Genomic DNA, 18,784 nt, shown 5'->3' with positions numbered 1-18,784 from the left:
TAGCAAAAGAGAAGAAAATTAGTGCATTAAATGCATGAATTCAGATTATTTGACCTGGAATAGTTGTTTTTCAAGTTGACCCCCCCACCCTTGTATAGCCGAATAAGGGCTAAATTGCTTTCCGACTTAAATTCAAAGGCATTTTGGTTGACCGTGTAGCGTTATTGTGCTACAAGAAGTCAGAATTCAACGCCAAGGACTCCGCAATCCAGTAACGCAACAATAGCTTGTGCGTAAAGCATGAACATTCAAACGGAGCCCCATTTCACCTACATGGAATGGCGGACATTTTTACAGTTTTGACAGTGCAACAGATGCTTAACTGAGCCAGCTTTCATATTTAGTACAATCATGCATATTTCAAGCTTTATCACCTCATATTATTCATAGAAATACACTTAAAATACATAAATGCATGTTTTTTTCTTCATTTTATATCTATTTCTATTGGGTATTTTGACTTTTTCAGGTAGAGGAATGTCTGCGACTAAGCCGAGGGCCACTGGATAAGGGTTGTTGATGGTAAAACTGGTAATAATACTAATTTATTATCATGTACACAGGCAAATAAGCATATTTATGATGCTTGAGGTGTGAAATACTGTCCTAATCAGTTTTGTGGTCACTCAAACTCTTGCTGTCGTGCAATTCCCATGCAGTTTGTATCGATTATTCCGCGTCCTGACACGTAAAGCTCGTGCTCTGTTGGCAGCAGAAGTTGGCACTCAACATGTTTATCCTTGTTCCTGAGCATGTATGCAGCACAGCTGAGTTGATTTGCTACTTGTTACCCTACAATTAGCTTGTGTTTGGTACTGTTTTCTCACAATATGCTTACAGTCATGGTTCCGGCTTGAGAAGATGTCGCGTCCAACTTAAACATAGGATTGTTGTAGCGAGTGTCCCCTTCATCGTTTACATTAGAGGGATCTTTTTGACAAAATTTGGCACTTTCAGCAACCAGTTTTGTTTTTTATTTGGTAAATGCTTCTCTCATTCAGTGATTTAAGGGCAGTATTGACTTTATTTGCTTGTCTTTGCATACAGAGGTGACATGGATCAATGATGTTTGTTGTGTTGAGAATTCTGCGGGAAGCTGTGTCCCCAAAAGAAGTACTAGAAACCCCTTTCAGGCAGCCTGCATTGATCTGAGCTGCCTTTCTGCCCCTGTTACTACATGGAACCTCATTTCTAAGCTTAAAATGCTTGCCTACATATATGTATCTTGTTCATTTTAACCTTTCCGTCCATTCTATACCCCCAAAATGAGCATTTTTTCTTTCGCTTGGTTATGAATCCCCATTTTTTACCCAGATTGCCACCATAAAAATAGTCAAAAGTACTTATTTTGTGCCAAAAATATGAAATTTTGTATTCTATTGAACCTCTAAATGAGAGCTGGCAATGCATATTGACCATCTGCTGCAGTTTAAAGGCACCCATGACATTAAATGCTAGGATATATCATTGGCCTCTGGCAAATAAATGGGCTCCGAGCGACAAGGCGCGTTTCAAGATTTCACACTTTTATTGGTGCTAAACAACAAGTTATTGGAAGCTTATTGATTTCTTCTCTTCAAAGTATCTTTGATCTCTCATTTGTACTAATTTGTTTATTTTCTTGGATGAAATTGGATTTTCTTTGCTTTGAAATTGACATTTTTGGGGTGATTTAAAAAAAAAAACCCACAAAATTGACATTATCAAAATTGCTTAGAGTGAAAATATCTAACAAAGTCATTCTTTCACCACCCCGCATAAGCCCCACGTGCATGTCCATTTGGTTTGTTTTGGTATTTTGTTGCAGATATTGAACTTAGCACATTTAAATCTTAAAGGGACATTTAAGCTTTAACAGGCCTAAAATCGCCTTCTTTGGACCGAAAACACCCGCGTGTGAAAATATGAAAAAAAATGGCCAAATGGACAGATAATCCAGCCAAACTTATTATGTGTGTGCAATATGAATAGGAAGATAAGAATATGCAAGAAAAACACATTTTAATCAGAGGATATTTTTCCTTTAAACTAGCTTTATGTGAAAAATGTAATATCATCTGCAAGTGCAAAATATGACTGGGAAAGCTGATTTTTGGTCATTTCTTAGCAAAAGAGAAGAAAATTAGTGCATTAAATGCATGAATTCAGATTATTTGACCTGGAATAGTTGTTTTTCAAGTTGACCCCCCACCCTTGTATAGCCGAATAAGGGCTAAATTGCTTTCCGACTTAAATTCAAAGGCATTTTGGTTGACCGTGTAGCGTTATTGTGCTACAAGAAGTCAGAATTCAACGCCAAGGACTCCGCAATCCAGTAACGCAACAATAGCTTGTGCGTAAAGCATGAACATTCAAACGGAGCCCCATTTCACCTACATGGAATGGCGGACATTTTTACAGTTTTGACAGTGCAACAGATGCTTAACTGAGCCAGCTTTCATATTTAGTACAATCATGCATATTTCAAGCTTTATCACCTCATATTATTCATAGAAATACACTTAAAATACATAAATGCATGTTTTTTTTCTTCATTTTATATCTATTTCTATTGGGTATTTTGACTTTTTCAGGTAGAGGAATGTCTGCGACTAAGCCGAGGGCCACTGGATAAGGGTTGTTGATGGTAAAACTGGTAATAATACTAATTTATTATCATGTACACAGGCAAATAAGCATATTTATGATGCTTGAGGTGTGAAATACTGTCCTAATCAGTTTTGTGGTCACTCAAACTCTTGCTGTCGTGCAATTCCCATGCAGTTTGTATCGATTATTCCGCGTCCTGACACGTAAAGCTCGTGCTCTGTTGGCAGCAGAAGTTGGCACTCAACATGTTTATCCTTGTTCCTGAGCATGTATGCAGCACAGCTGAGTTGATTTGCTACTTGTTACCCTACAATTAGCTTGTGTTTGGTACTGTTTTCTCACAATATGCTTACAGTCATGGTTCCGGCTTGAGAAGATGTCGCGTCCAACTTAAACATAGGATTGTTGTAGCGAGTGTCCCCTTCATCGTTTACATTAGAGGGATCTTTTTGACAAAATTTGGCACTTTCAGCAACCAGTTTTGTTTTTTATTTGGTAAATGCTTCTCTCATTCAGTGATTTAAGGGCAGTATTGACTTTATTTGCTTGTCTTTGCATACAGAGGTGACATGGATCAATGATGTTTGTTGTGTTGAGAATTCTGCGGGAAGCTGTGTCCCCAAAAGAAGTACTAGAAACCCCTTTCAGGCAGCCTGCATTGATCTGAGCTGCCTTTCTGCCCCTGTTACTACATGGAACCTCATTTCTAAGCTTAAAATGCTTGCCTACATATATGTATCTTGTTCATTTTAACCTTTCCGTCCATTCTATACCCCCAAAATGAGCATTTTTTCTTTCGCTTGGTTATGAATCCCCATTTTTTACCCAGATTGACACCATAAAAATAGTCAAAAGTACTTATTTTGTGCCAAAAATATGAAATTTTGTATTCTATTGAACCTCTAAATGAGAGCTGGCAATGCATATTGACCATCTGCTGCAGTTTAAAGGCACCCATGACATTAAATGCTAGGATATATCATTGGCCTCTGGCAAATAAATGGGCTCCGAGCGACAAGGCGCGTTTCAAGATTTCACACTTTTATTGGTGCTAAACAACAAGTTATTGGAAGCTTATTGATTTCTTCTCTTCAAAGTATCTTTGATCTCTCATTTGTACTAATTTGTTTATTTTCTTGGATGAAATTGGATTTTCTTTGCTTTGAAATTGACATTTTTGGGGTGATTAAAAAAAAAAACCCACAAAATTGACATTATCAAAATTGCTTAGAGTGAAAATATCTAACAAAGTCATTCTTTCACCACCCCGCATAAGCCCCACGTGCATGTCCATTTGGTTTGTTTTGGTATTTTGTTGCAGATATTGAACTTAGCACATTTAAATCTTAAAGGGACATTTAAGCTTTAACAGGCCTAAAATCGCCTTCTTTGGACCGAAAACACCCGCGTGTGAAAATATGAAAAAAAATGGCCAAATGGACAGATAATCCAGCCAAACTTATTATGTGTGTGCAATATGAATAGGAAGATAAGAATATGCAAGAAAAACACATTTTAATCAGAGGATATTTTTCCTTTAGGTTACAATATACTAAATCTTTTTGGAGTGCAATGCTATACTCTCTAAAAACATGAACATCATTTATTTGAAGACACGGTTCTCTGTAGGGTCACTTGCCATGACTTTATTTGAGTATATTTCTGTGTGCATGTGGCAGGGAAAACATTGTTGTTTACTAGAAATTCACTCTTTTATCTGAAGATTGGAGACTACATAAGACTTTGACAGATGGCGGGAAACCCTCATGAACTGGATAGAAGCCGGTAAATAGATGGCCGTAAAACAGTGACTTTTGATTCGTGACGAGTTCTTTCTTACATATCGCGTGACCTATCTTTTTTATTGCTTAAATCAATTCGGCTTGGAATGCTCTTCGAGAAAAGGTATGGTTATGAGGGTCTCTATGCGCAAAAGTTTGACTTTATTTTTCGTTAAAGTTATTGCTTTTACATTGAATTTGTGTAGGAAATCTTTTACTATATTGTAACCTAAACTAGCTTTATGTGAAAAATGTAATATCATCTGCAAGTGCAAAATATGACTGGGAAAGCTGATTTTTGGTCATTTCTTAGCAAAAGAGAAGAAAATAAGTGCATTAAATGCATGAATTCAGATTATTTGACCTGGAATAGTTGTTTTTCAAGTTGACCCCCCACCCTTGTATAGCCGAATAAGGGCTAAATTGCTTTCCGACTTAAATTCAAAGGCATTTTGGTTGACCGTGTAGCGTTATTGTGCTACAAGAAGTCAGAATTCAACGCCAAGGACTCCGCAATCCAGTAACGCAACAATAGCTTGTGCGTAAAGCATGAACATTCAAACGGAGCCCCATTTCACCTACATGGAATGGCGGACATTTTTACAGTTTTGACAGTGCAACAGATGCTTAACTGAGCCAGCTTTCATATTTAGTACAATCATGCATATTTCAAGCTTTATCACCTCATATTATTCATAGAAATACACTTAAAATACATAAATGCATGTTTTTTTCTTCATTTTATATCTATTTCTATTGGGTATTTTGACTTTTTCAGGTAGAGGAATGTCTGCGACTAAGCCGAGGGCCACTGGATAAGGGTTGTTGATGGTAAAACTGGTAATAATACTAATTTATTATCATGTACACAGGCAAATAAGCATATTTATGATGCTTGAGGTGTGAAATACTGTCCTAATCAGTTTTGTGGTCACTCAAACTCTTGCTGTCGTGCAATTCCCATGCAGTTTGTATCGATTATTCCGCGTCCTGACACGTAAAGCTCGTGCTCTGTTGGCAGCAGAAGTTGGCACTCAACATGTTTATCCTTGTTCCTGAGCATGTATGCAGCACAGCTGAGTTGATTTGCTACTTGTTACCCTACAATTAGCTTGTGTTTGGTACTGTTTTCTCACAATATGCTTACAGTCATGGTTCCGGCTTGAGAAGATGTCGCGTCCAACTTAAACATAGGATTGTTGTAGCGAGTGTCCCCTTCATCGTTTACATTAGAGGGATCTTTTTGACAAAATTTGGCACTTTCAGCAACCAGTTTTGTTTTTTATTTGGTAAATGCTTCTCTCATTCAGTGATTTAAGGGCAGTATTGACTTTATTTGCTTGTCTTTGCATACAGAGGTGACATGGATCAATGATGTTTGTTGTGTTGAGAATTCTGCGGGAAGCTGTGTCCCCAAAAGAAGTACTAGAAACCCCTTTCAGGCAGCCTGCATTGATCTGAGCTGCCTTTCTGCCCCTGTTACTACATGGAACCTCATTTCTAAGCTTAAAATGCTTGCCTACATATATGTATCTTGTTCATTTTAACCTTTCCGTCCATTCTATACCCCCAAAATGAGCATTTTTTCTTTCGCTTGGTTATGAATCCCCATTTTTTACCCAGATTGCCACCATAAAAATAGTCAAAAGTACTTATTTTGTGCCAAAAATATGAAATTTTGTATTCTATTGAACCTCTAAATGAGAGCTGGCAATGCATATTGACCATCTGCTGCAGTTTAAAGGCACCCATGACATTAAATGCTAGGATATATCATTGGCCTCTGGCAAATAAATGGGCTCCGAGCGACAAGGCGCGTTTCAAGATTTCACACTTTTATTGGTGCTAAACAACAAGTTATTGGAAGCTTATTGATTTCTTCTCTTCAAAGTATCTTTGATCTCTCATTTGTACTAATTTGTTTATTTTCTTGGATGAAATTGGATTTTCTTTGCTTTGAAATTGACATTTTTGGGGTGATTTAAAAAAAAAAACCCACAAAATTGACATTATCAAAATTGCTTAGAGTGAAAATATCTAACAAAGTCATTCTTTCACCACCCCGCATAAGCCCCACGTGCATGTCCATTTGGTTTGTTTTGGTATTTTGTTGCAGATATTGAACTTAGCACATTTAAATCTTAAAGGGACATTTAAGCTTTAACAGGCCTAAAATCGCCTTCTTTGGACCGAAAACACCCGCGTGTGAAAATATGAAAAAAAATGGCCAAATGGACAGATAATCCAGCCAAACTTATTATGTGTGTGCAATATGAATAGGAAGATAAGAATATGCAAGAAAAACACATTTTAATCAGAAGATATTTTTCCTTTAAACTAGCTTTATGTGAAAAATGTAATATCATCTGCAAGTGCAAAATATGACTGGGAAAGCTGATGTTTGGTCATTTCTTAGCAAAAGAGAAGAAAATTAGTGCATTAAATGCATGAATTCAGATTATTTGACCTGGAATAGTTGTTTTTCAAGTTGACCCCCCACCCTTGTATAGCCGAATAAGGGCTAAATTGCTTTCCGACTTAAATTCAAAGGCATTTTGGTTGACCGTGTAGCGTTATTGTGCTACAAGAAGTCAGAATTCAACGCCAAGGACTCCGCAATCCAGTAACGCAACAATAGCTTGTGCGTAAAGCATGAACATTCAAACGGAGCCCCATTTCACCTACATGGAATGGCGGACATTTTTACAGTTTTGACAGTGCAACAGATGCTTAACTGAGCCAGCTTTCATATTTAGTACAATCATGCATATTTCAAGCTTTATCACCTCATATTATTCATAGAAATACACTTAAAATACATAAATGCATGTTTTTTTCTTCATTTTATATCTATTTCTATTGGGTATTTTGACTTTTTCAGGTAGAGGAATGTCTGCGACTAAGCCGAGGGCCACTGGATAAGGGTTGTTGATGGTAAAACAGGTAATAATACTAATTTATTATCATGTACACAGGCAAATAAGCATATTTATGATGCTTAAGGTGTGAAATACTGTCCTAATCAGTTTTGTGGTCACTCAAACTCTTGCTGTCGTGCAATTCCCATGCAGTTTGTATCGATTATTCCGCGTCCTGACACGTAAAGCTCGTGCTCTGTTGGCAGCAGAAGTTGGCACTCAACATGTTTATCCTTGTTCCTGAGCATGTATGCAGCACAGCTGAGTTGATTTGCTACTTGTTACCCTACAATTAGCTTGTGTTTGGTACTGTTTTCTCACAATATGCTTACAGTCATGGTTCCGGCTTGAGAAGATGTCGCGTCCGACTTAAACATAGGATTGTTGTAGCGAGTGTCCCCTTCATCGTTTACATTAGAGGGATCTTTTTGACAAAATTTGGCACTTTCAGCAACCAGTTTTGTTTTTTATTTGGTAAATGCTTCTCTCATTCAGTGATTTAAGGGCAGTATTGACTTTATTTGCTTGTCTTTGCATACAGAGGTGACATGGATCAATGATGTTTGTTGTGTTGAGAATTCTGCGGGAAGCTGTGTCCCCAAAAGAAGTACTAGAAACCCCTTTCAGGAAGCCTGCATTGATCTGAGCTGCCTTTTCTGCCCCTGTTACTACATGGAACCTCATTTCTAAGCTTAAAATGCTTGCCTACATATATGTATCTTGTTCATTTTAACCTTTCCGTCCATTCTATACCCCCAAAATGAGCATTTTTTCTTTCGCTTGGTTATGAATCCCCATTTTTTACCCAGATTGCCACCATAAAAATAGTCAAAAGTACTTATTTTGTGCCAAAAATATGAAATTTTGTATTCTATTGAACCTCTAAATGAGAGCTGGCAATGCATATTGACCATCTGCTGCAGTTTAAAGGCACCCATGACATTAAATGCTAGGATATATCATTGGCCTCTGGCAAATAAATGGGCTCCGAGCGACAAGGCGCGTTTCAAGATTTCACACTTTTATTGGTGCTAAACAACAAGTTATTGGAAGCTTATTGATTTCTTCTCTTCAAAGTATCTTTGATCTCTCATTTGTACTAATTTGTTTATTTTCTTGGATGAAATTGGATTTTCTTTGCTTTGAAATTGACATTTTTGGGGTGATTAAAAAAAAAAACCCACAAAATTGACATTATCAAAATTGCTTAGAGTGAAAATATCTAACAAAGTCATTCTTTCACCACCCCGCATAAGCCCCACGTGCATGTCCATTTGGTTTGTTTTGGTATTTTGTTGCAGATATTGAACTTAGCACATTTAAATCTTAAAGGGACATTTAAGCTTTAACAGGCCTAAAATCGCCTTCTTTGGACCGAAAACACCCGCGTGTGAAAATATGAAAAAAAATGGCCAAATGGACAGATAATCCAGCCAAACTTATTATGTGTGTGCAATATGAATAGGAAGATAAGAATATGCAAGAAAAACACATTTTAATCAGATGATATTTTTCCTTTAAACTAGCTTTATGTGAAAAATGTAATATCATCTGCAAGTGCAAAATATGACTGGGAAAGCTGATTTTTGGTCATTTCTTAGCAAAAGAGAAGAAAATTAGTGCATTAAATGCATGAATTCAGATTATTTGACCCGGAATAGTTGTTTTTCAAGTTGACCCCCCACCCTTGTATAGCCGAATAAGGGCTAAATTGCTTTCCGACTTAAATTCAAAGGCATTTTGGTTGACCGTGTAGCGTTATTGTGCTACAAGAAGTCAGAATTCAACGCCAAGGACTCCGCAATCCAGTAACGCAACAATAGCTTGTGCGTAAAGCATGAACATTCAAACGGAGCCCCATTTCACCTACATGGAATGGCGGACATTTTTACAGTTTTGACAGTGCAACAGATGCTTAACTGAGCCAGCTTTCATATTTAGTACAATCATGCATATTTCAAGCTTTATCACCTCATATTATTCATAGAAATACACTTAAAATACATAATTGCATGTTTTTTTCTTCATTTTATATCTATTTCTATTGGGTATTTTGACTTTTTCAGGTAGAGGAATGTCTGCGACTAAGCCGAGGGCCACTGGATAAGGGTTGTTGATGGTAAAACAGGTAATAATACTAATTTATTATCATGTACACAGGCAAATAAGCATATTTATGATGCTTAAGGTGTGAAATACTGTCCTAATCAGTTTTGTGGTCACTCAAACTCTTGCTGTCGTGCAATTCCCATGCAGTTTGTATCGATTATTCCGCGTCCTGACACGTAAAGCTCGTGCTCTGTTGGCAGCAGAAGTTGGTACTCAACATGTTTATCCTTGTTCCTGAGCATGTGTGCAGCACAGCTGAGTTGATTTGCTACTTGTTACCCTACAATTAGCTTGTGTTTGGTACTGTTTTCTCACAATATGCTTACAGTCATGGTTCCGGCATGAGAAGATGTCGCGTCCGACTTAAACATAGGATTGTTGTAGCGAGTGTCCCCTTCATCGTTTACATTAGAGGGATCTTTTTGACAAAATTTGGCACTTTCAGCAACCAGTTTTGTTTTTTATTTGGTAAATGCTTCTCTCATTCAGTGATTTAAGGGCAGTATTGACTTTATTTGCTTGTCTTTGCATACAGAGGTGACATGGATCAATGATGTTTGTTGTGTTGAGAATTCTGCGGGAAGCTGTGTCCCCAAAAGAAGTACTAGAAACCCCTTTCAGGAAGCCTGCATTGATCTGAGCTGCCTTTTTGCCCCTGTTACTACATGGAACCTCATTTCTAAGCTTAAAATGCTTGCCTACATATATGTATCTTGTTCATTTTAACCTTTCCGTCCATTCTATACCCCCAAAATGAGCATTTTTTCTTTCGCTTGGTTATGAATCCCCATTTTTTACCCAGATTGCCACCATAAAAATAGTCAAAAGTACTTGTTTTGTGCCAAAAATATGAAATTTTGTATTCTATTGAACCTCTAAATGAGAGCTGGCAATGCATATTGACCATCTGCTGCAGTTTAAAGGCACCCATGACATTAAATGCTAGGATATATCATTGGCCTCTGGCAAATAAATGGGCTCCGAGCGACAAGGCGCGTTTCAAGATTTCACACTTTTATTGGTGCTAAACAACAAGTTATTGGAAGCTTATTGATTTCTTCTGTTCAAAGTATCTTTGATCTCTCATTTGTACTAATTTGTTTATTTTCTTGGATGAAATTGGATTTTCTTTGCTTTGAAATTGACATTTTTGGGGTGATTAAAAAAAAAAACCCACAAAATTGACATTATCAAATTGCTTAGAGTGAAAATATCTAACAAAGTCATTCTTTCACCACCCCGCATAAGCCCCACGTGCATGTCCATTTGGTTTGTTTTGGTATTTTGTTGCAGATATTGAACTTAGCACATTTAAATCTTAAAGGGACATTTAAGCTTTAACAGGCCTAAAATCGCCTTCTTTGGACCGAAAACACCCGCGTGTGAAAATATGAAAAAAAATGGCCAAATGGACAGATAATCCAGCCAAACTTATTATGTGTGTGCAATATGAATAGGAAGATAAGAATATGCAAGAAAAACACATTTTAATCAGATGATATTTTTCCTTTAGGTTACAATATAGTAAATCTTTTTGGAGTGCAATGCTATACTCTCTAAAAACATGAACATCATTTATTTGAAGACACGGTTCTCTGTAGGGTCACTTGCCATGACTTTATTTGAGTATATTTCTGTGTGCATGTGGCAGGGAAAACATTGTTGTTTACTAGAAATTCACTCTTTTATCTGAAGATTGGAGACTACATAAGACTTTGACAGATGGCGGGAAACCCTCATGAACTGGATAGAAGCCGGTAAATAGATGGCCATAAAACAGTGACTTTTGATTCGTGACGAGTTCTTTCTTACATATCGCGTGACCTATCTTTTTTATTGCTTAAATCAATTCGGCTTGGAATGCTCTTCGAGAAAAGGTATGGTTATGAGGGTCTCTATGCGCAAAAGTTTGACTTTATTTTTCGTTAAAGTTATTGCTTTTACATTGAATTTGTGTAGGAAATCTTTTACTATATTGTAACCTAAACTAGCTTTATGTGAAAAATGTAATATCATCTGCAAGTGCAAAATATGACTGGGAAAGCTGATTTTTGGTCATTTCTTAGCAAAAGAGAAGAAAATTAGTGCATTAAATGCATGAATTCAGATTATTTGACCCGGAATAGTTGTTTTTCAAGTTGACCCCCCACCCTTGTATAGCCGAATAAGGGCTAAATTGCTTTCCGACTTAAATTCAAAGGCATTTTGGTTGACCGTGTAGCGTTATTGTGCTACAAGAAGTCAGAATTCAACGCCAAGGACTCCGCAATCCAGTAACGCAACAATAGCTTGTGCGTAAAGCATGAACATTCAAACGGAGCCCCATTTCACCTACATGGAATGGCGGACATTTTTACAGTTTTGACAGTGCAACAGATGCTTAACTGAGCCAGCTTTCATATTTAGTACAATCATGCATATTTCAAGCTTTATCACCTCATATTATTCATAGAAATACACTTAAAATACATAATTGCATGTTTTTTTCTTCATTTTATATCTATTTCTATTGGGTATTTTGACTTTTTCAGGTAGAGGAATGTCTGCGACTAAGCCGAGGGCCACTGGATAAGGGTTGTTGATGGTAAAACAGGTAATAATACTAATTTATTATCATGTACACAGGCAAATAAGCATATTTATGATGCTTAAGGTGTGAAATACTGTCCTAATCAGTTTTGTGGTCACTCAAACTCTTGCTGTCGTGCAATTCCCATGCAGTTTGTATCGATTATTCCGCGTCCTGACACGTAAAGCTCGTGCTCTGTTGGCAGCAGAAGTTGGTACTCAACATGTTTATCCTTGTTCCTGAGCATGTGTGCAGCACAGCTGAGTTGATTTGCTACTTGTTACCCTACAATTAGCTTGTGTTTGGTACTGTTTTCTCACAATATGCTTACAGTCATGGTTCCGGCATGAGAAGATGTCGCGTCCGACTTAAACATAGGATTGTTGTAGCGAGTGTCCCCTTCATCGTTTACATTAGAGGGATCTTTTTGACAAAATTTGGCACTTTCAGCAACCAGTTTTGTTTTTTATTTGGTAAATGCTTCTCTCATTCAGTGATTTAAGGGCAGTATTGACTTTATTTGCTTGTCTTTGCATACAGAGGTGACATGGATCAATGATGTTTGTTGTGTTGAGAATTCTGCGGGAAGCTGTGTCCCCAAAAGAAGTACTAGAAACCCCTTTCAGGAAGCCTGCATTGATCTGAGCTGCCTTTTTGCCCCTGTTACTACATGGAACCTCATTTCTAAGCTTAAAATGCTTGCCTACATATATGTATCTTGTTCATTTTAACCTTTCCGTCCATTCTATACCCCCAAAATGAGCATTTTTTCTTTCGCTTGGTTATGAATCCCCATTTTTTACCCAGATTGCCACCATAAAAATAGTCAAAAGTACTTGTTTTGTGCCAAAAATATGAAATTTTGTATTCTATTGAACCTCTAAATGAGAGCTGGCAATGCATATTGACCATCTGCTGCAGTTTAAAGGCACCCATGACATTAAATGCTAGGATATATCATTGGCCTCTGGCAAATAAATGGGCTCCGAGCGACAAGGCGCGTTTCAAGATTTCACACTTTTATTGGTGCTAAACAACAAGTTATTGGAAGCTTATTGATTTCTTCTGTTCAAAGTATCTTTGATCTCTCATTTGTACTAATTTGTTTATTTTCTTGGATGAAATTGGATTTTCTTTGCTTTGAAATTGACATTTTTGGGGTGATTAAAAAAAAAAACCCACAAAATTGACATTATCAAATTGCTTAGAGTGAAAATATCTAACAAAGTCATTCTTTCACCACCCCGCATAAGCCCCACGTGCATGTCCATTTGGTTTGTTTTGGTATTTTGTTGCAGATATTGAACTTAGCACATTTAAATCTTAAAGGGACATTTAAGCTTTAACAGGCCTAAAATCGCCTTCTTTGGACCGAAAACACCCGCGTGTGAAAATATGAAAAAAAATGGCCAAATGGACAGATAATCCAGCCAAACTTATTATGTGTGTGCAATATGAATAGGAAGATAAGAATATGCAAGAAAAACACATTTTAATCAGATGATATTTTTCCTTTAGGTTACAATATAGTAAATCTTTTTGGAGTGCAATGCTATACTCTCTAAAAACATGAACATCATTTATTTGAAGACACGGTTCTCTGTAGGGTCACTTGCCATGACTTTATTTGAGTATATTTCTGTGTGCATGTGGCAGGGAAAACATTGTTGTTTACTAGAAATTCACTCTTTTATCTGAAGATTGGAGACTACATAAGACTTTGACAGATGGCGGGAAACCCTCATGAACTGGATAGAAGCCGGTAAATAGATGGCCATAAAACAGTGACTTTTGATTCGTGACGAGTTCTTTCTTACATATCGCGTGACCTATCTTTTTTATTGCTTAAATCAATTCGGCTTGGAATGCTCTTCGAGAAAAGGTATGGTTATGAGGGTCTCTATGCGCAAAAGTTTGACTTTATTTTTCGTTAAAGTTATTGCTTTTACATTGAATTTGTGTAGGAAATCTTTTACTATATTGTAACCTAAACTAGCTTTATGTGAAAAATGTAATATCATCTGCAAGTGCAAAATATGACTGGGAAAGCTGATTTTTGGTCATTTCTTAGCAAAAGAGAAGAAAATTAGTGCATTAAATGCATGAATTCAGATTATTTGACCCGGAATAGTTGTTTTTCAAGTTGACCCCCCACCCTTGTATAGCCGAATAAGGGCTAAATTGCTTTCCGACTTAAATTCAAAGGCATTTTGGTTGACCGTGTAGCGTTATTGTGCTACAAGAAGTCAGAATTCAACGCCAAGGACTCCGCAATCCAGTAACGCAACAATAGCTTGTGCGTAAAGCATGAACATTCAAACGGAGCCCCATTTCACCTACATGGAATGGCGGACATTTTTACAGTTTTGACAGTGCAACAGATGCTTAACTGAGCCAGCTTTCATATTTAGTACAATCATGCATATTTCAAGCTTTATCACCTCATATTATTCATAGAAATACACTTAAAATACATAATTGCATGTTTTTTTCTTCATTTTATATCTATTTCTATTGGGTATTTTGACTTTTTCAGGTAGAGGAATGTCTGCGACTAAGCCGAGGGCCACTGGATAAGGGTTGTTGATGGTAAAACAGGTAATAATACTAATTTATTATCATGTACACAGGCAAATAAGCATATTTATGATGCTTAAGGTGTGAAATACTGTCCTAATCAGTTTTGTGGTCACTCAAACTCTTGCTGTCGTGCAATTCCCATGCAGTTTGTATCGATTATTCCGCGTCCTGACACGTAAAGCTCGTGCTCTGTTGGCAGCAGAAGTTGGTACTCAACATGTTTATCCTTGTTCCTGAGCATGTGTGCAGCACAGCTGAGTTGATTTGCTACTTGTTACCCTACAATTAGCTTGTGTTTGGTACTGTTTTCTCACAATATGCTTACAGTCCTGGTTCCGGCATGAGAAGATGTCGCGTCCGACTTAAACATAGGATTGTTGTAGCGAGTGTCCCCTTCATCGTTTACATTAGAGGGATCTTTTTGACAAAATTTGGCACTTTCAGCAACCAGTTTTGTTTTTTATTTGGTAAATGCTTCTCTCATTCAGTGATTTAAGGGCAGTATTGACTTTATTTGCTTGTCTTTGCATACAGAGGTGACATGGATCAATGATGTTTGTTGTGTTGAGAATTCTGCGGGAAGCTGTGTCCCCAAAAGAAGTACTAGAAACCCCTTTCAGGAAGCCTGCATTGATCTGAGCTGCCTTTTTGCCCCTGTTACTACATGGAACCTCATTTCTAAGCTTAAAATGCTTGCCTACATATATGTATCTTGTTCATTTTAACCTTTCCGTCCATTCTATACCCCCAAAATGAGCATTTTTTCTTTCGCTTGGTTATGAATCCCCATTTTTTACCCAGATTGCCACCATAAAAATAGTCAAAAGTACTTGTTTTGTGCCAAAAATATGAAATTTTGTATTCTATTGAACCTCTAAATGAGAGCTGGCAATGCATATTGACCATCTGCTGCAGTTTAAAGGCACCCATGACATTAAATGCTAGGATATATCATTGGCCTCTGGCAAATAAATGGGCTCCGAGCGACAAGGCGCGTTTCAAGATTTCACACTTTTATTGGTGCTAAACAACAAGTTATTGGAAGCTTATTGATTTCTTCTGTTCAAAGTATCTTTGATCTCTCATTTGTACTAATTTGTTTATTTTCTTGGATGAAATTGGATTTTCTTTGCTTTGAAATTGACATTTTTGGGGTGATTAAAAAAAAAAACCCACAAAATTGACATTATCAAATTGCTTAGAGTGAAAATATCTAACAAAGTCATTCTTTCACCACCCCGCATAAGCCCCACGTGCATGTCCATTTGGTTTGTTTTGGTATTTTGTTGCAGATATTGAACTTAGCACATTTAAATCTTAAAGGGACATTTAAGCTTTAACAGGCCTAAAATCGCCTTCTTTGGACCGAAAACACCCGCGTGTGAAAATATGAAAAAAAATGGCCAAATGGACAGATAATCCAGCCAAACTTATTATGTGTGTGCAATATGAATAGGAAGATAAGAATATGCAAGAAAAACACATTTTAATCAGATGATATTTTTCCTTTAGGTTACAATATAGTAAATCTTTTTGGAGTGCAATGCTATACTCTCTAAAAACATGAACATCATTTATTTGAAGACACGGTTCTCTGTAGGGTCACTTGCCATGACTTTATTTGAGTATATTTCTGTGTGCATGTGGCAGGGAAAACATTGTTGTTTACTAGAAATTCACTCTTTTATCTGAAGATTGGAGACTACATAAGACTTTGACAGATGGCGGGAAACCCTCATGAACTGGATAGAAGCCGGTAAATAGATGGCCATAAAACAGTGACTTTTGATTCGTGACGAGTTCTTTCTTACATATCGCGTGACCTATCTTTTTTATTGCTTAAATCAATTCGGCTTGGAATGCTCTTCGAGAAAAGGTATGGTTATGAGGGTCTCTATGCGCAAAAGTTTGACTTTATTTTTCGTTAAAGTTATTGCTTTTACATTGAATTTGTGTAGGAAATCTTTTACTATATTGTAACCTAAACTAGCTTTATGTGAAAAATGTAATATCATCTGCAAGTGCAAAATATGACTGGGAAAGCTGATTTTTGGTCATTTCTTAGCAAAAGAGAAGAAAATTAGTGCATTAAATGCATGAATTCAGATTATTTGACCCGGAATAGTTGTTTTTCAAGTTGACCCCCCCACCCTTGTATAGCCGAATAAGGGCTAAATTGCTTTCCGACTTAAATTCAAAGGCATTTTGGTTGACCGTGTAGCGTTATTGTGCTACAAGAAGTCAGAATTCAACGCCAAGGACTCCGCAATCCAGTAACGCAACAATAGCTTGTGCGTAAAGCATGAACATTCAAACGGAGCCCCATTTCACCTACATGGAATGGCGGACATTTTTACAGTTTTGACAGTGCAACAGATGCTTAACTGAGCCAGCTTTCATATTTAGTACAATCATGCATATTTCAAGCTTTATCACCTCATATTATTCATAGAAATACACTTAAAATACATAATTGCATGTTTTTTTTCTTCATTTTATATCTATTTCTATTGGGTATTTTGACTTTTTCAGGTAGAGGAATGTCTGCGACTAAGCCGAGGGCCACTGGATAAGGGTTGTTGATGGTAAAACAGGTAATAATACTAATTTATTATCATGTACACAGGCAAATAAGCATATTTATGATGCTTAAGGTGTGAAATACTGTCCTAATCAGTTTTGTGGTCACTCAAACTCTTGCTGTCGTGCAATTCCCATGCAGTTTGTATCGATTATTCCGCGTCCTGACACGTAAAGCTCGTGCTCTGTTGGCAGCAGAAGTTGGTACTCAACATGTTTATCCTTGTTCCTGAGCATGTGTGCAGCACAGCTGAGTTGATTTGCTACTTGTTACCCTACAATTAGCTTGTGTTTGGTACTGTTTTCTCACAATATGCTTACAGTCCTGGTTCCGGCATGAGAAGATGTCGCGTCCGACTTAAACATAGGATTGTTGTAGCGAGTGTCCCCTTCATCGTTTACATTAGAGGGATCTTTTTGACAAAATTTGGCACTTTCAGCAACCAGTTTTGTTTTTTATTTGGTAAATGCTTCTCTCATTCAGTGATTTAAGGGCAAGTATTGACTTTATTTGCTTGTCTTTGCATACAGAGGTGACATGGATCAATGATGTTTGTTGTGTTGAGAATTCTGCGGGAAGCTGTGTCCCCAAAAGAAGTACTAGAAACCCCTTTCAGGAAGCCTGCATTGATCTGAGCTGCCTTTTTGCCCCTGTTACTACATGGAACCTCATTTCTAAGCTTAAAATGCTTGCCTACATATATGTATCTTGTTCATTTTAACCTTTCCGTCCATTCTATACCCCCAAAATGAGCATTTTTTTCTTTCGCTTGGTTATGAATCCCCATTTTTTACCCAGATTGCCACCATAAAAATAGTCAAAAGTACTTGTTTTGTGCCAAAAATATGAAATTTTGTATTCTATTGAACCTCTAAATGAGAGCTGGCAATGCATATTGACCATCTGCTGCAGTTTAAAGGCACCCATGACATTAAATGCTAGGATATATCATTGGCCTCTGGCAAATAAATGGGCTCCGAGCGACAAGGCGCGTTTCAAGATTTCACACTTTTATTGGTGCTAAACAACAAGTTATTGGAAGCTTATTGATTTCTTCTGTTCAAAGTATCTTTGATCTCTCATTTGTACTAATTTGTTTATTATTCTTGGATGAAATTGGATTTTCTTTTTGCTTTGAAATTGACATTTTTGGGGTGATTAAAAAAAAAACCCCACAAAATTGACATATCAAAATTGCTTAGAGTGAAAATATCTAACAAAGTCATTCTTTCACACACCCCGCCATAAGCCCCACGTGCATGTCCATTTGGTTTGTTTTGGTATTTTGTTGCAGATATTGAACTTAGCACATTTAAATCTTAAAGGGACATTTAAGCTTTAACAGGCCTAAAATCGCCTTCTTTTTGACCGAAAACACCCGCGTGTAAAATATGAAAAAAAATGGCCAAATGGACAGATAATCCAGCCAAACTTATTTGTGTGTGCAATATGAATAGGAAATAAGAAATTGCAAGAAAAACACATTTTAATCAGATGATATTTTTCCTTAGGTTGCAATATAGTAATCTTTTTGGAGTGCAATGCTATACTCTCTAAAAACATGAACATCATTTATTTGAAGACACGGTTCTCTGTAGGGTCACTTGCCATGACTTTATTTGAAGTATTTTCTGTGTGCAGTGGCAGGGAAAACATT

At 37.0% G+C, this 18,784-nt stretch overlaps 1 long non-coding RNA gene across 5 annotated transcripts; it reads left to right on the top strand.

The window, feature by feature from the left end:
* Positions 1-474: 474 nt before the first annotated feature.
* Positions 475-17,143, top strand: LOC127864986 (uncharacterized). 5 transcript variants are annotated; one of them, XR_008042426.1, is made up of 7 exons: positions 475-531; positions 7,252-7,313; positions 9,355-9,416; positions 11,929-11,990; positions 14,503-14,564; positions 16,241-16,302; positions 17,079-17,142. It is a non-coding gene; the product is annotated as an uncharacterized LOC127864986 (long non-coding RNA). The 5 variants fall into 5 exon arrangements; XR_008042425.1 differs by lacking the exon at positions 475-531 and adding an exon at positions 2,579-2,635; XR_008042423.1 differs by lacking the exon at positions 475-531 and adding an exon at positions 3,788-4,374 and having other exon boundaries at positions 17,079-17,143.
* Positions 17,144-18,784: the final 1,641 nt, after the last annotated feature.

The sequence above is a fragment of the Dreissena polymorpha genome, chromosome 1 (genome assembly GCF_020536995.1).
Source record: "Dreissena polymorpha isolate Duluth1 chromosome 1, UMN_Dpol_1.0, whole genome shotgun sequence".
NCBI lineage: Eukaryota > Metazoa > Mollusca > Bivalvia > Myida > Dreissenidae > Dreissena > Dreissena polymorpha.
This window is presented reverse-complemented; position numbering and strand designations above follow the sequence as displayed.